Raw genomic sequence first — 10207 nt, 5'->3', positions numbered from 1 at the left:
TTGCAAGTTAGGGGGTGGAGATTTGATTTTGCGGCGGTTCGAATGAACCGCTGGCACAACCGCTGCAAAATGGGATTAGATTATTTGCGGCGGTTTAAAACCGCCGCAATTCGGCTAACGGGTTTTAAAAAACTATTGCAGCGGTTTACAAACCGCTGCAATTTTATAAGCAATTTAAAAAAAATTTATATTGCAGAGGTTTATAACCCCCACAATTTTCACATCTATATTAAAAAAAAATTGGCTTCATAAAACTACTCAATTATATTGCTTCATCATCTAGGCAAACACAAAAATAAGAGCAAACTAAAAAAAAATTGGCTTCATAAAACTACTCAATTATATTGCTTCATCATCTAGGCAAACACAAAAATAAGAGCAAACTAAAAAAAAATTGGCTTCATAAAACTACTCAATTATATTGCTTCATCATCTAGGCAAACACAAAAATAAGAGCAAACTAAAAATGGCTAAAATATCACAAGTAAAGTAATAACAAATTTAGTAATGACCCTATTAAAGATCCAAATTAGATAATACAAAAGGAAGCGCCAAATAAAATATCATGAGCATCAACAACATTAAAAGGATCATCAAATAGATATATATATCATGATCTTGATATAAAGCACGTACTATTTGAATCCTTTGTACCTCTCCTGGATGCATGATGGTCTTCTACTTCTTGATGTATGGAGAGTGTGCCTCTTCATTAAACTGATACCAAAAGGCATTTCCAAAATGGTTAATTCAATTTCAAGCACCAAAACAAAATTGTTCAGGGATAATAAGCTCTATATCACATTCGAATAAGATTAACTCACATGTGAAATGTGCTCTGCATGAAATAATATATGATATATCACCAACATTCATAGAGCTTAGAATATAATTTTATCTGAACCATGAAATTAAATAATTATAATATATTTCTATAGAAATAACATTACAGTAAAGTAAAATATATTACAAAAATAATCACAAAAGCAAACTAAAAATTGAATAGGAAAAGATTCAGGTACTTTCAATAACTTGCACATAAAGCCAATCAAATTAGCTATGGCCCATGATCAATAGCTAATGCACTTGAAGACAAACACATACCATAGTTATGAGCCTTGCAAGCCCAACCACAAAAGTAGTGTGACTACAGCAAATTCTGTTGCTGGAACTGGAATGAATTGCAAAAAATCATTAGATATGGAAGTCTCATGCTAAAGTACTCATCATATATGTATTTTATTTTCATAAGAAGAAAATTTTAAAATAGACAAAAAACCTGCTAATTACATATTTTTCAGATCTTTAGTCAATGATCCAATCAACCATGGCAGCACACATTTAATCAATTTCAGAGGCATTATGCACAAGCTTTGATATAAAAGTTCACATTGCCTTTTGATACTAAAGTGCTTCTGTGCAAGCGGAAGAACCTATAGATGAGAGAGAATATATCATGTATTAAAAATAATTAAATAAATAAAAAGATAGCTTATTGTTGAAGATTAACACTACATACAGTCCGCATCTCACTCTAGCAATGAAGACTCACCTGAACATCTTCATTCTTGAAATGCCTCTAGATGGTTTCCATTATATGATCAGCATGTGAGCACAGCTTTGAATAAAATTCAACTTTGGAATTAGATGTTACTCCTTCACCTTGAATTCTTTCAATCAAACACCAGAAGTAATTAAATTGGCTTTCTTCTTCAGCATGCTCCTGAAAGAAAGATAGCTTTGTGTCCACTACTGAAAAAATAACTCTGTCCTCAGCAATGCTACATTTTATAGAAAAGTCAATTATTCAGTCCTTGAGAAATAAGAGAAAGAATTGACGAAAGAGGAAAGCTTTTAGAAAGTAGATAACTTAACAAACTTTCTTTTAAAATCAGTTTTGTCACTCAATATACCACAGGAAATCAGAATAACAGATTCTCCACAAGAGGATAACATTTAAGAAAGTAGCACCCTTCAATCTTTTATGAATTTCAATTTATAAATCAATATATAAAAGGGAATGAAAATACATACTCTTTTATGTATAAATGGGAACTAAAATACATCACTCTTTTATGTTGCCAATTGAGTTGAAAAAGAAATGTCCAACAAGAAATCTAAATAATGACTCTTTTAATTGAAGAAACATGTGATACTTCTACAGGACATAGACCAAAGTTAAAGCAATATAAGTGAAATATGCAAACTTCTGCAATAAATAGCAACCTTTCATTAAAAGCTGGCAGATTGGTAAAATCTCCAGACAATTGTATCTTTCTAGTCTCCACTACATCGAACTTGAGAATGATGTACACCATTTTCAACTGTGTTAGCACTACTTATACCTTCCATCCATGTGTAAATAACCTTCAATGAGCAAGAATATGATCAATTATATTATCATTACAAGTTGCAAAACAATTCAGTGACAGTGATTACTTAGTACTATAATACTGTGTTCTGTCAATAGATTTTTCGAATTAGAGACAAAGAGTGTAAATGGAAACTCATCAATTAAAACTGATCCAAAAAGTCAACCTAATTCCTAATAGATAACCCTAACATACATGAATTTTATAGAGAATCTACTCAAATTTTAAAACCAAATCTGAATCTCAAAAAAAGCAAATTCATCTCTCAATAGTTTGTTAAAAACATCTTCCAAGATTAAACTAGATAGCAAAAAAAAAGATGAAATAAATGATAAATCAATTAAATAGAAAATAAAATAATAAGAAACTTCCCTGAGATTAATGTCGGCATCGTTGGAGAGAAATTGAAGCCGGATCTCAACGAGGAGGCAGAGTAGTTGAGAACGGATGTCGAATAAAGAGAGATAACACGAATCGAGTGGAGATCTCCGTTGCATATGCAACGCGAAGCTTGATGCTAATCTCTGACGATAATAAAGGACAAACAATTATTACTCGAAAACCAATTAACGAACTTGAAACACCAAAAACCTGAAAAATTAGTGCAGAAGAAAATCCCAATTTCAAACCAATAGCCATAAAATTAACTCAGAATCCAATATCCATTAGAATTAACTCAGAATCCATACAATTATGTCAGAAGTCAAAATCTATACAACAACAATTATACAAATTAGAAAAACGCAACTGAAGAAGTAGGAATGAGTGCTTACAGGAGAACAGAAGACGGGCGAGCAGCAACTATGAACCGACGATGACGAGGATAGGTCCGAGCTTGATGACGAGGATAGGTCCGGGCTTGACGACGAGGGCAGAGACGGCAATGCGACCAACAGCTCTGAAACGACCTTCTGGCGACGCAAGGAAATGAGCATACCTTCGATGGCGAGAGCTGCGAAAGGCGAGGGCTTCACCGGCTGGACGGCTATAGGAATTAGGGCTGAGAGTTAGGGCTAGTGGGGAGTGTATGATGATGGAGAAGAGGGATTGGAGCGCGGTGTGTGTTTTCTAAAGAGGAGTAGTGTATAAAGCGTTAGTGTTTTAATAATAATAATAATAATGAATTAATGATAATAATATATACCCAAAGTGATTGATGTGCAGCTATTTAAACTAAACCGCTGTTATCCTGAGTAGCTTTGCAGCGGCGGCCAAACCACAGTTCATAACTATCGCGAGTCTGTCGTTTTTGCGACGGTTTCAAAAATAGCTGCTAATTTTTCGCTGCTATTATCCGTCCATCTTGTAGTGACATTAGAGTCCATCGATACCCTTTTTTTATATTAGCCTTTTATTTCATCTAATAAAATCTAGGTTTAATTACTCTGTTGGTTCTTATAGTTTTACCAAATTTTTAATTAGGTCCCTATACATTTTTTCCTTTCAATTGGGTTCCTATACTGCTTTTAATTTTGTAATTACATCCTTTTTTATGTTAAAAATGTTAAAATTAACATAATATTTTTATCAAAATATACGCGATCAAAGATTTAATTAAGTTTTTAATTATAAATACCTTCAATTTGCGAAAAAATATTCAGTTAACTCTAATATTTTTTATATTAGGAAGGACTTAATTACAGAATTAAAGCAGTGTAAAGACCCAATTGAAAGAAAAAAAGTATAAAAACCTAACTAAAAATTTAGTAAAACTATAGGAACTAACAGAATAATTAAACCTAAAATCTAATAATCTATATAAATGTGACACATCTAATTAATAAATACATAATTATTATACTCATTTTATACATACCCTAGTATATATGATTGTAACTATTCTAATTCTTTTATTGATTATTACAAGACTTTTGACATCTTTTATTTATTACTTCCTTGAAAATATACGGGTTAAGGTTTATCTTAATGTAGCCACTATTTTGGTTTTTAATTTTGATATTGGTTTTATAATAATATTTTTTTAATTATATATGAAATTTAGTGTGTTTATAAATTTGATCTTTTGATAAAGAGTATTAGGGGTTAGTAGTTTTTGTGATTTGTAACTATTAATTAGTTATTATTAATTTTTTTAATGATGTGAGATTATATTCAATAATGTGGAATTACTCACTTTTTTTTTATTGATTAAGTCTCAACCAAATTTTAATAAAAAAAAACTATTCCCAAGATTTTCTCTCTTTTGATTTGTGAAGTTTAATTTTTTTTTAATTTTTAAAATATAAAACTGACCATTTAATTTGTAAATTTACACAAATTTAACTTTTTAATTTGTGAACTTACATAATACTTTTATGTTAAATTAAAACACACACCTCTTTTATAATAAAAAATAATACAACAATAATTTTCATATTAAAAAAATTATAGCCTCACCATTTGTCCGTCTTCTCTCAGAAATATTTTACTATATAATAAGTTTTTATTGTTTTTTAATGGTCTCAGTAGGACATCTAACTATCAATACTAAGCAGTTGTTTTTCTCATTCTATATCCTCTAATATCTTCAGATTATGGTATATATAATCTTGCGTAATAAAATAGAAACAACAAATCAGTGCTATAAGAATACATATTAATATTTTTCATAAATAAAAAATAATATTCACAGGTAGTCATTTCAATAACTATTGTTAAATTTTTACCTCTTTTCACCTATATTTGATGAATCTATATTTAATGGTTTAAAATGGAATGTTTGGTGCATATACATAAATATCAAGACTATATTATTTAGTATGTAAAAAAAAAGCTGTATAAAAAAATATCACATAAAATTAACATATTTTACTAACATAAATCAAATAACTTTTAACTAATAATAATATCCATTTAAATTAATACCTTATTTGATTGTGTTGGATGCGTATAACAACTCTTATATTCTAGTTCAAAATTTTTTATCATTCTTTAATTGTTTAATCTGTTAATTACTCAATAATTATTTAATAAATTATGTGGTGAATTAGTAATATAATATTATTGTATTTATCTGTTATATTATATATAGAATTATATTATGTATATACCAAAATCAGTCACCAAAGTCATCAGTTATCAGTATACGGTATACAAATACACATTGAAAATAAATTAAACTACACATGTGTTTATACACAAATATATTAGTAGCTGATTTTAGTGGCTGATTTTAGTGTACAAACCGCATTTTTATATATTATAATAAGACTTTAAAACACCTACCATTTATATAGTCCAACAACAACTTAGTTTATAAAATCATTTAACACTAATATTACTTAATAGATCAGATAATCTAATAAATATATATTTTTTATTACAAATTGAAATGTTAAAAATAACAAAATTAAAAAAATAATTTAATTATTGTGGCCTCTAACTAATTCTAATTAAAAAATTTTCTGTACTCCAATAATATTTAACAAACTGTGATTCTCTTTTGACTTGTACACTTCTTTAAATTAAAGGAAGTTCATACCAACTAAAGTTCTAGATAGCTAAAACATCTTATCATAAAAGATAATAATACTTAAGGATAATTTCTCCAAAAATATTGTTGATATTTAAAAGCCATGCATGTAAGCAATCTTATACAAACTTGTAAAATATTATTACTCCTACATTGATTTTCCATAACATTGAATCTATCATTCATTATAAAAATCTAAAAATTTAAAAATACTTGTATAATAAATTAATTTGTTAAAGTTAAAATTTAAAAGTTTAGAGTAATTAAATAAAATAAAAAATATTAATTTTGTCTTTTCTCTCATTATTTTCTCTTGCACTTTTGTTACACAATTCACAATTGTACTCGTATTATATCATAATTTTTTATTTATTATTTTATTAGTTATTCAACTATATACATTCTTATTAAACTCAATTATCTAAAACTAATTTTTTTTACTGTTATTAAAAATCTAAAATTATGTAAAGGATATATAAAATCATGTTTCTGCTATGATTTTTACGAATAAATTCAAATATTAATTATAGTAAAAATAATAATAAAATTTTAATTTTTTTAATAGTTGAATATAATAACAATCAATTAATCTTCACATACAAGCCTTTTCACTATACAAGTTTTACAAGTCTTGAAATTTTCTTAGCCCTAAAACACGCCACTTATGGCACGTATGTTTCATGCGCTTTCTTAATAGATTTTTCAATCAATCAACGCGTGAATATTTTACTTCCTTCTTCAAAAGGATTTCGTTTCCTTCTTCTGGGTTTTCTTGCCTTCTCTATTCGATCTCTTTCGTGTGTTTCTCTCTGTCTTTTTTGTCGTCGTTTATGTAAATTTCTCTCTCTGTTTCTCTTTCTTCGTTTTTCTCCTTTTCCATTGTTTCTAAAATCAAGCTCTAAAATCGTTTTGAAGAAAATGGATTATTTAACTTCAGATTGTTTGCTGAACTAGAGTGAAGTGGATTTGAAATTTGAATCCAATGAAGTTCCTAAGGTGTGGTTTAATTCTAGTTAATAATTGAATCTGAATTTGAATCCAGTAAATAGTTTATGATTGTGTCACTACAAGATGGACGGATAATAGCAGCGAAAAATTAGCAGCCATTTTTAAAATCGTTGCAAAAACGAAGGACTTGCGGCAGTTATGAACGAAGGTATGCTCATTTCCTTGCGTCGCCAGAAGGTCGTTTCAGAGCTGTTGGTCGCATTGCCGTCTCTGCCCTCGTCGTCAAGCCCGGACCTATCCTCGTCATCAAGCTCGGACCTATCCTCGTCATCGTCGGTTCATAGTTGCTGCTCGCCCGTCTTCTGTTCTCCTGTAAGCACTCATTCCTACTTCTTCAGTTGCGTTTTTCTAATTTGTATAATTGTTGTTGTATAGATTTTGACTTCTGACATAATTGTATGGATTCTGAGTTAATTCTAATGGATATTGGATTCTGAGTTAATTTTATGGCTATTGGTTTGAAATTGGGATTTTCTTCTGCACTAATTTTTCAGGTTTTTGGTGTTTCAAGTTCGTTAATTGGTTTTCGAGTAATAATTGTTTGTCCTTTATTATCGTCAGAGATTAGCATCAAGCTTCGCGTTGCATATGCAACGGAGATCTCCACTCGATTCGTGTTATCTCTCTTTATTCGACATCCGTTCTCAACTACTCTGCCTCCTCGTTGAGATCCGGCTTCAATTTCTCTCCAACGATGCCGACATTAATCTCAGGGAAGTTTCTTATTATTTTATTTTCTATTTAATTGATTTATCATTTATTTCATCTTTTTTTTTGCTATCTAGTTTAATCTTGGAAGATGTTTTTAACAAACTATTGAGAGATGAATTTGCTTTTTTTGAGATTCAGATTTGGTTTTAAAATTTGAGTAGATTCTCTATAAAATTCATGTATGTTAGGGTTATCTATTAGGAATTAGGTTGACTTTTTGGATCAGTTTTAATTGATGAGTTTCCATTTACACTCTTTGTCTCTAATTCGAAAAATCTATTGACAGAACACAGTATTATAGTACTAAGTAATCACTGTCACTGAATTGTTTTGCAACTTGTAATGATAATATAATTGATCATATTCTTGCTCATTGAAGGTTATTTACACATGGATGGAAGGTATAAGTAGTGCTAACACAGTTGAAAATGGTGTACATCATTCTCAAGTTCGATGTAGTGGAGACTAGAAAGATACAATTGTCTGGAGATTTTACCAATCTGCCAGCTTTTAATGAAAGGTTGCTATTTATTGCAGAAGTTTGCATATTTCACTTATATTGCTTTAACTTTGGTCTATGTCCTGTAGAAGTATCACATGTTTCTTCAATTAAAAGAGTCATTATTTAGATTTCTTGTTGGACATTTCTTTTTCAACTCAATTGGCAACATAAAAGAGTGATGTATTTTAGTTCCCATTTATACATAAAAGAGTATGTATTTTCATTCCCTTTTATATATTGATTTATAAATTGAAATTCATAAAAGATTGAAGGGTGCTACTTTCTTAAATGTTATCCTCTTGTGGAGAATCTGTTATTCTGATTTCCTGTGGTATATTGAGTGACAAAACTGATTTTAAAAGAAAGTTTGTTAAGTTATCTACTTTCTAAAAGCTTTCCTCTTTCGTCAATTCTTTCTCTTATTTCTCAAGGACTGAATAATTGACTTTTCTATAAAATGTAGCATTGCTGAGGACAGAGTTATTTTTTCAGTAGTGGACACAAAGCTATCTTTCTTTCAGGAGCATGCTGAAGAAGAAAGCCAATTTAATTACTTCTGGTGTTTGATTGAAAGAATTCAAGGTGAAGGAGTAACATCTAATTCCAAAGTTGAATTTTATTCAAAGCTGTGCTCACATGCTGATCATATAATGGAAACCATCTAGAGGCATTTCAAGAATGAAGATGTTCAGGTGAGTCTTCATTGCTAGAGTGAGATGCGGACTGTATGTAGTGTTAATCTTCAACAATAAGCTATCTTTTTATTTATTTAATTATTTTCAATACATGATATATTCTGTACTTCTTAATTCATAGTTGAATTATTGAAAAAAAGTTAGTCAAAATAGCTGCAACAGTAAACTATCTTTTTATTTATTTAATTATTTTTAATACATGATATATTCTCTCTCATCTATAGGTTCTTCCGCTTGCACAGAAGCACTTTAGTATCAAAAGGCAATGTGAACTTTTATATCAAAGCTTGTGCATAATGCCTCTGAAATTGATTAAATGTGTGCTGCCATGGTTGATTGGATCATTGACTAAAGATCTGAAAAATATGTAATTAGCAGGTTTTTTGTCTATTTTAAAATTTTTTTCTTGTGAAAATAAAATACATATATGATGAGTACTTTAGCATGAGACTTCCATATCTAATGATTTTTTGCAATTCATTTCAGTTCCAGCAACAAAATTTGCTGTAGTCACACTACTTTTGTGGTTGGGCTTGCAAGGCTCATAACTATGGTATGTGTTTGTCTTCAAGTGCATTAGCTATTGATCATGGGCCATAGCTAATTTGATTGGCTTTATGTGCAAGTTATTGAAAGTACCTGAATCTTTTCCTATTCAATTTTTAGTTTGCTTTTGTGATTATTTTTGTAATATATTTTACTTTACTGTAATGTTATTTCTATAGAAATATATTATAATTATTTAATTTCATGGTTCAGATAAAATTATATTCTAAGCTCTATGAATGTTGGTGATATATCATATATTATTTCATGCAGAGCACATTTCACATGTGAGTTAATCTTATTCGAATGTGATATAGAGCTTATTATCCCTGAACAATTTTGTTTTGGTGCTTGAAATTGAATTAACCATTTTGGAAATGCCTTTTGGTATCAGTTTAATGAAGAGGCACACTCTCCATACATCAAGAAGTAGAAGACCATCATGCATCCAGGAGAGGTACAAAGGATTCAAATAGTACGTGCTTTATATCAAGATCATGATATATATATCTATTTGATGATCCTTTTAATGTTGTTGATGCTCATGATATTTTATTTGGCGCTTCCTTTTGTATTATCTAATTTGGATCTTTAATAGGGTCATTACTAAATTTGTTATTACTTTACTTGTGATATTTTAGCCATTTTTAGTTTGCTCTTATTTTTGTGTTTGCCTAGATGATGAAGCAATATAATTGAGTAGTTTTATGAAGCCAATTTTTTTTTAGTTTGCTCTTATTTTTGTGTTTGCCTAGATGATGAAGCAATATAATTGAGTAGTTTTATGAAGCCAATTTTTTTTTAATATAGATGTGAAAATTGTGGGGGTTATAAACCTCTGCAATATAAATTTTTTTTAAATTGCTTATAAAATTGCAGCGGTTTGTAAACCGCTGCAATA

At 29.4% G+C, this 10207-nt stretch overlaps 3 long non-coding RNA genes across 4 annotated transcripts; 2 read left to right on the top strand and 1 right to left on the bottom strand.

Moving 5' to 3' along the window:
- Positions 1 to 597: 597 nt before the first annotated feature.
- LOC107485108 (uncharacterized) lies at positions 598 to 3457 on the bottom strand. Of its 2 annotated transcripts, none has more exons than XR_008008584.1 (7): positions 3146 to 3457; positions 2227 to 2963; positions 1553 to 1781; positions 1291 to 1433; positions 1105 to 1171; positions 825 to 898; positions 598 to 717 (listed from the first exon to the last, which is right to left on the bottom strand). It is a non-coding gene; the product is annotated as an uncharacterized LOC107485108 (long non-coding RNA). The 2 variants fall into 2 exon arrangements; XR_002374245.2 differs by having other exon boundaries at positions 2227 to 2896.
- Positions 3458 to 7013: 3556 nt separating this feature from the next.
- On the top strand, positions 7014 to 9127 carry LOC107485109 (uncharacterized). Its single transcript, XR_001591349.3, has 4 exons — positions 7014 to 7164; positions 7347 to 8083; positions 8529 to 8757; positions 8985 to 9127. It is a non-coding gene; the product is annotated as an uncharacterized LOC107485109 (long non-coding RNA).
- Positions 9128 to 9258: 131 nt separating this feature from the next.
- On the top strand, positions 9259 to 9820 carry LOC127746545 (uncharacterized). The gene is made up of 3 exons (XR_008008262.1): positions 9259 to 9313; positions 9520 to 9593; positions 9701 to 9820. It is a non-coding gene; the product is annotated as an uncharacterized LOC127746545 (long non-coding RNA).
- Positions 9821 to 10207: the final 387 nt, after the last annotated feature.

Source organism: Arachis duranensis, chromosome 4, assembly GCF_000817695.3.
Source record: "Arachis duranensis cultivar V14167 chromosome 4, aradu.V14167.gnm2.J7QH, whole genome shotgun sequence".
NCBI classification, from domain to species: Eukaryota; Viridiplantae; Streptophyta; class Magnoliopsida; order Fabales; family Fabaceae; genus Arachis; species Arachis duranensis.
This window is presented reverse-complemented; position numbering and strand designations above follow the sequence as displayed.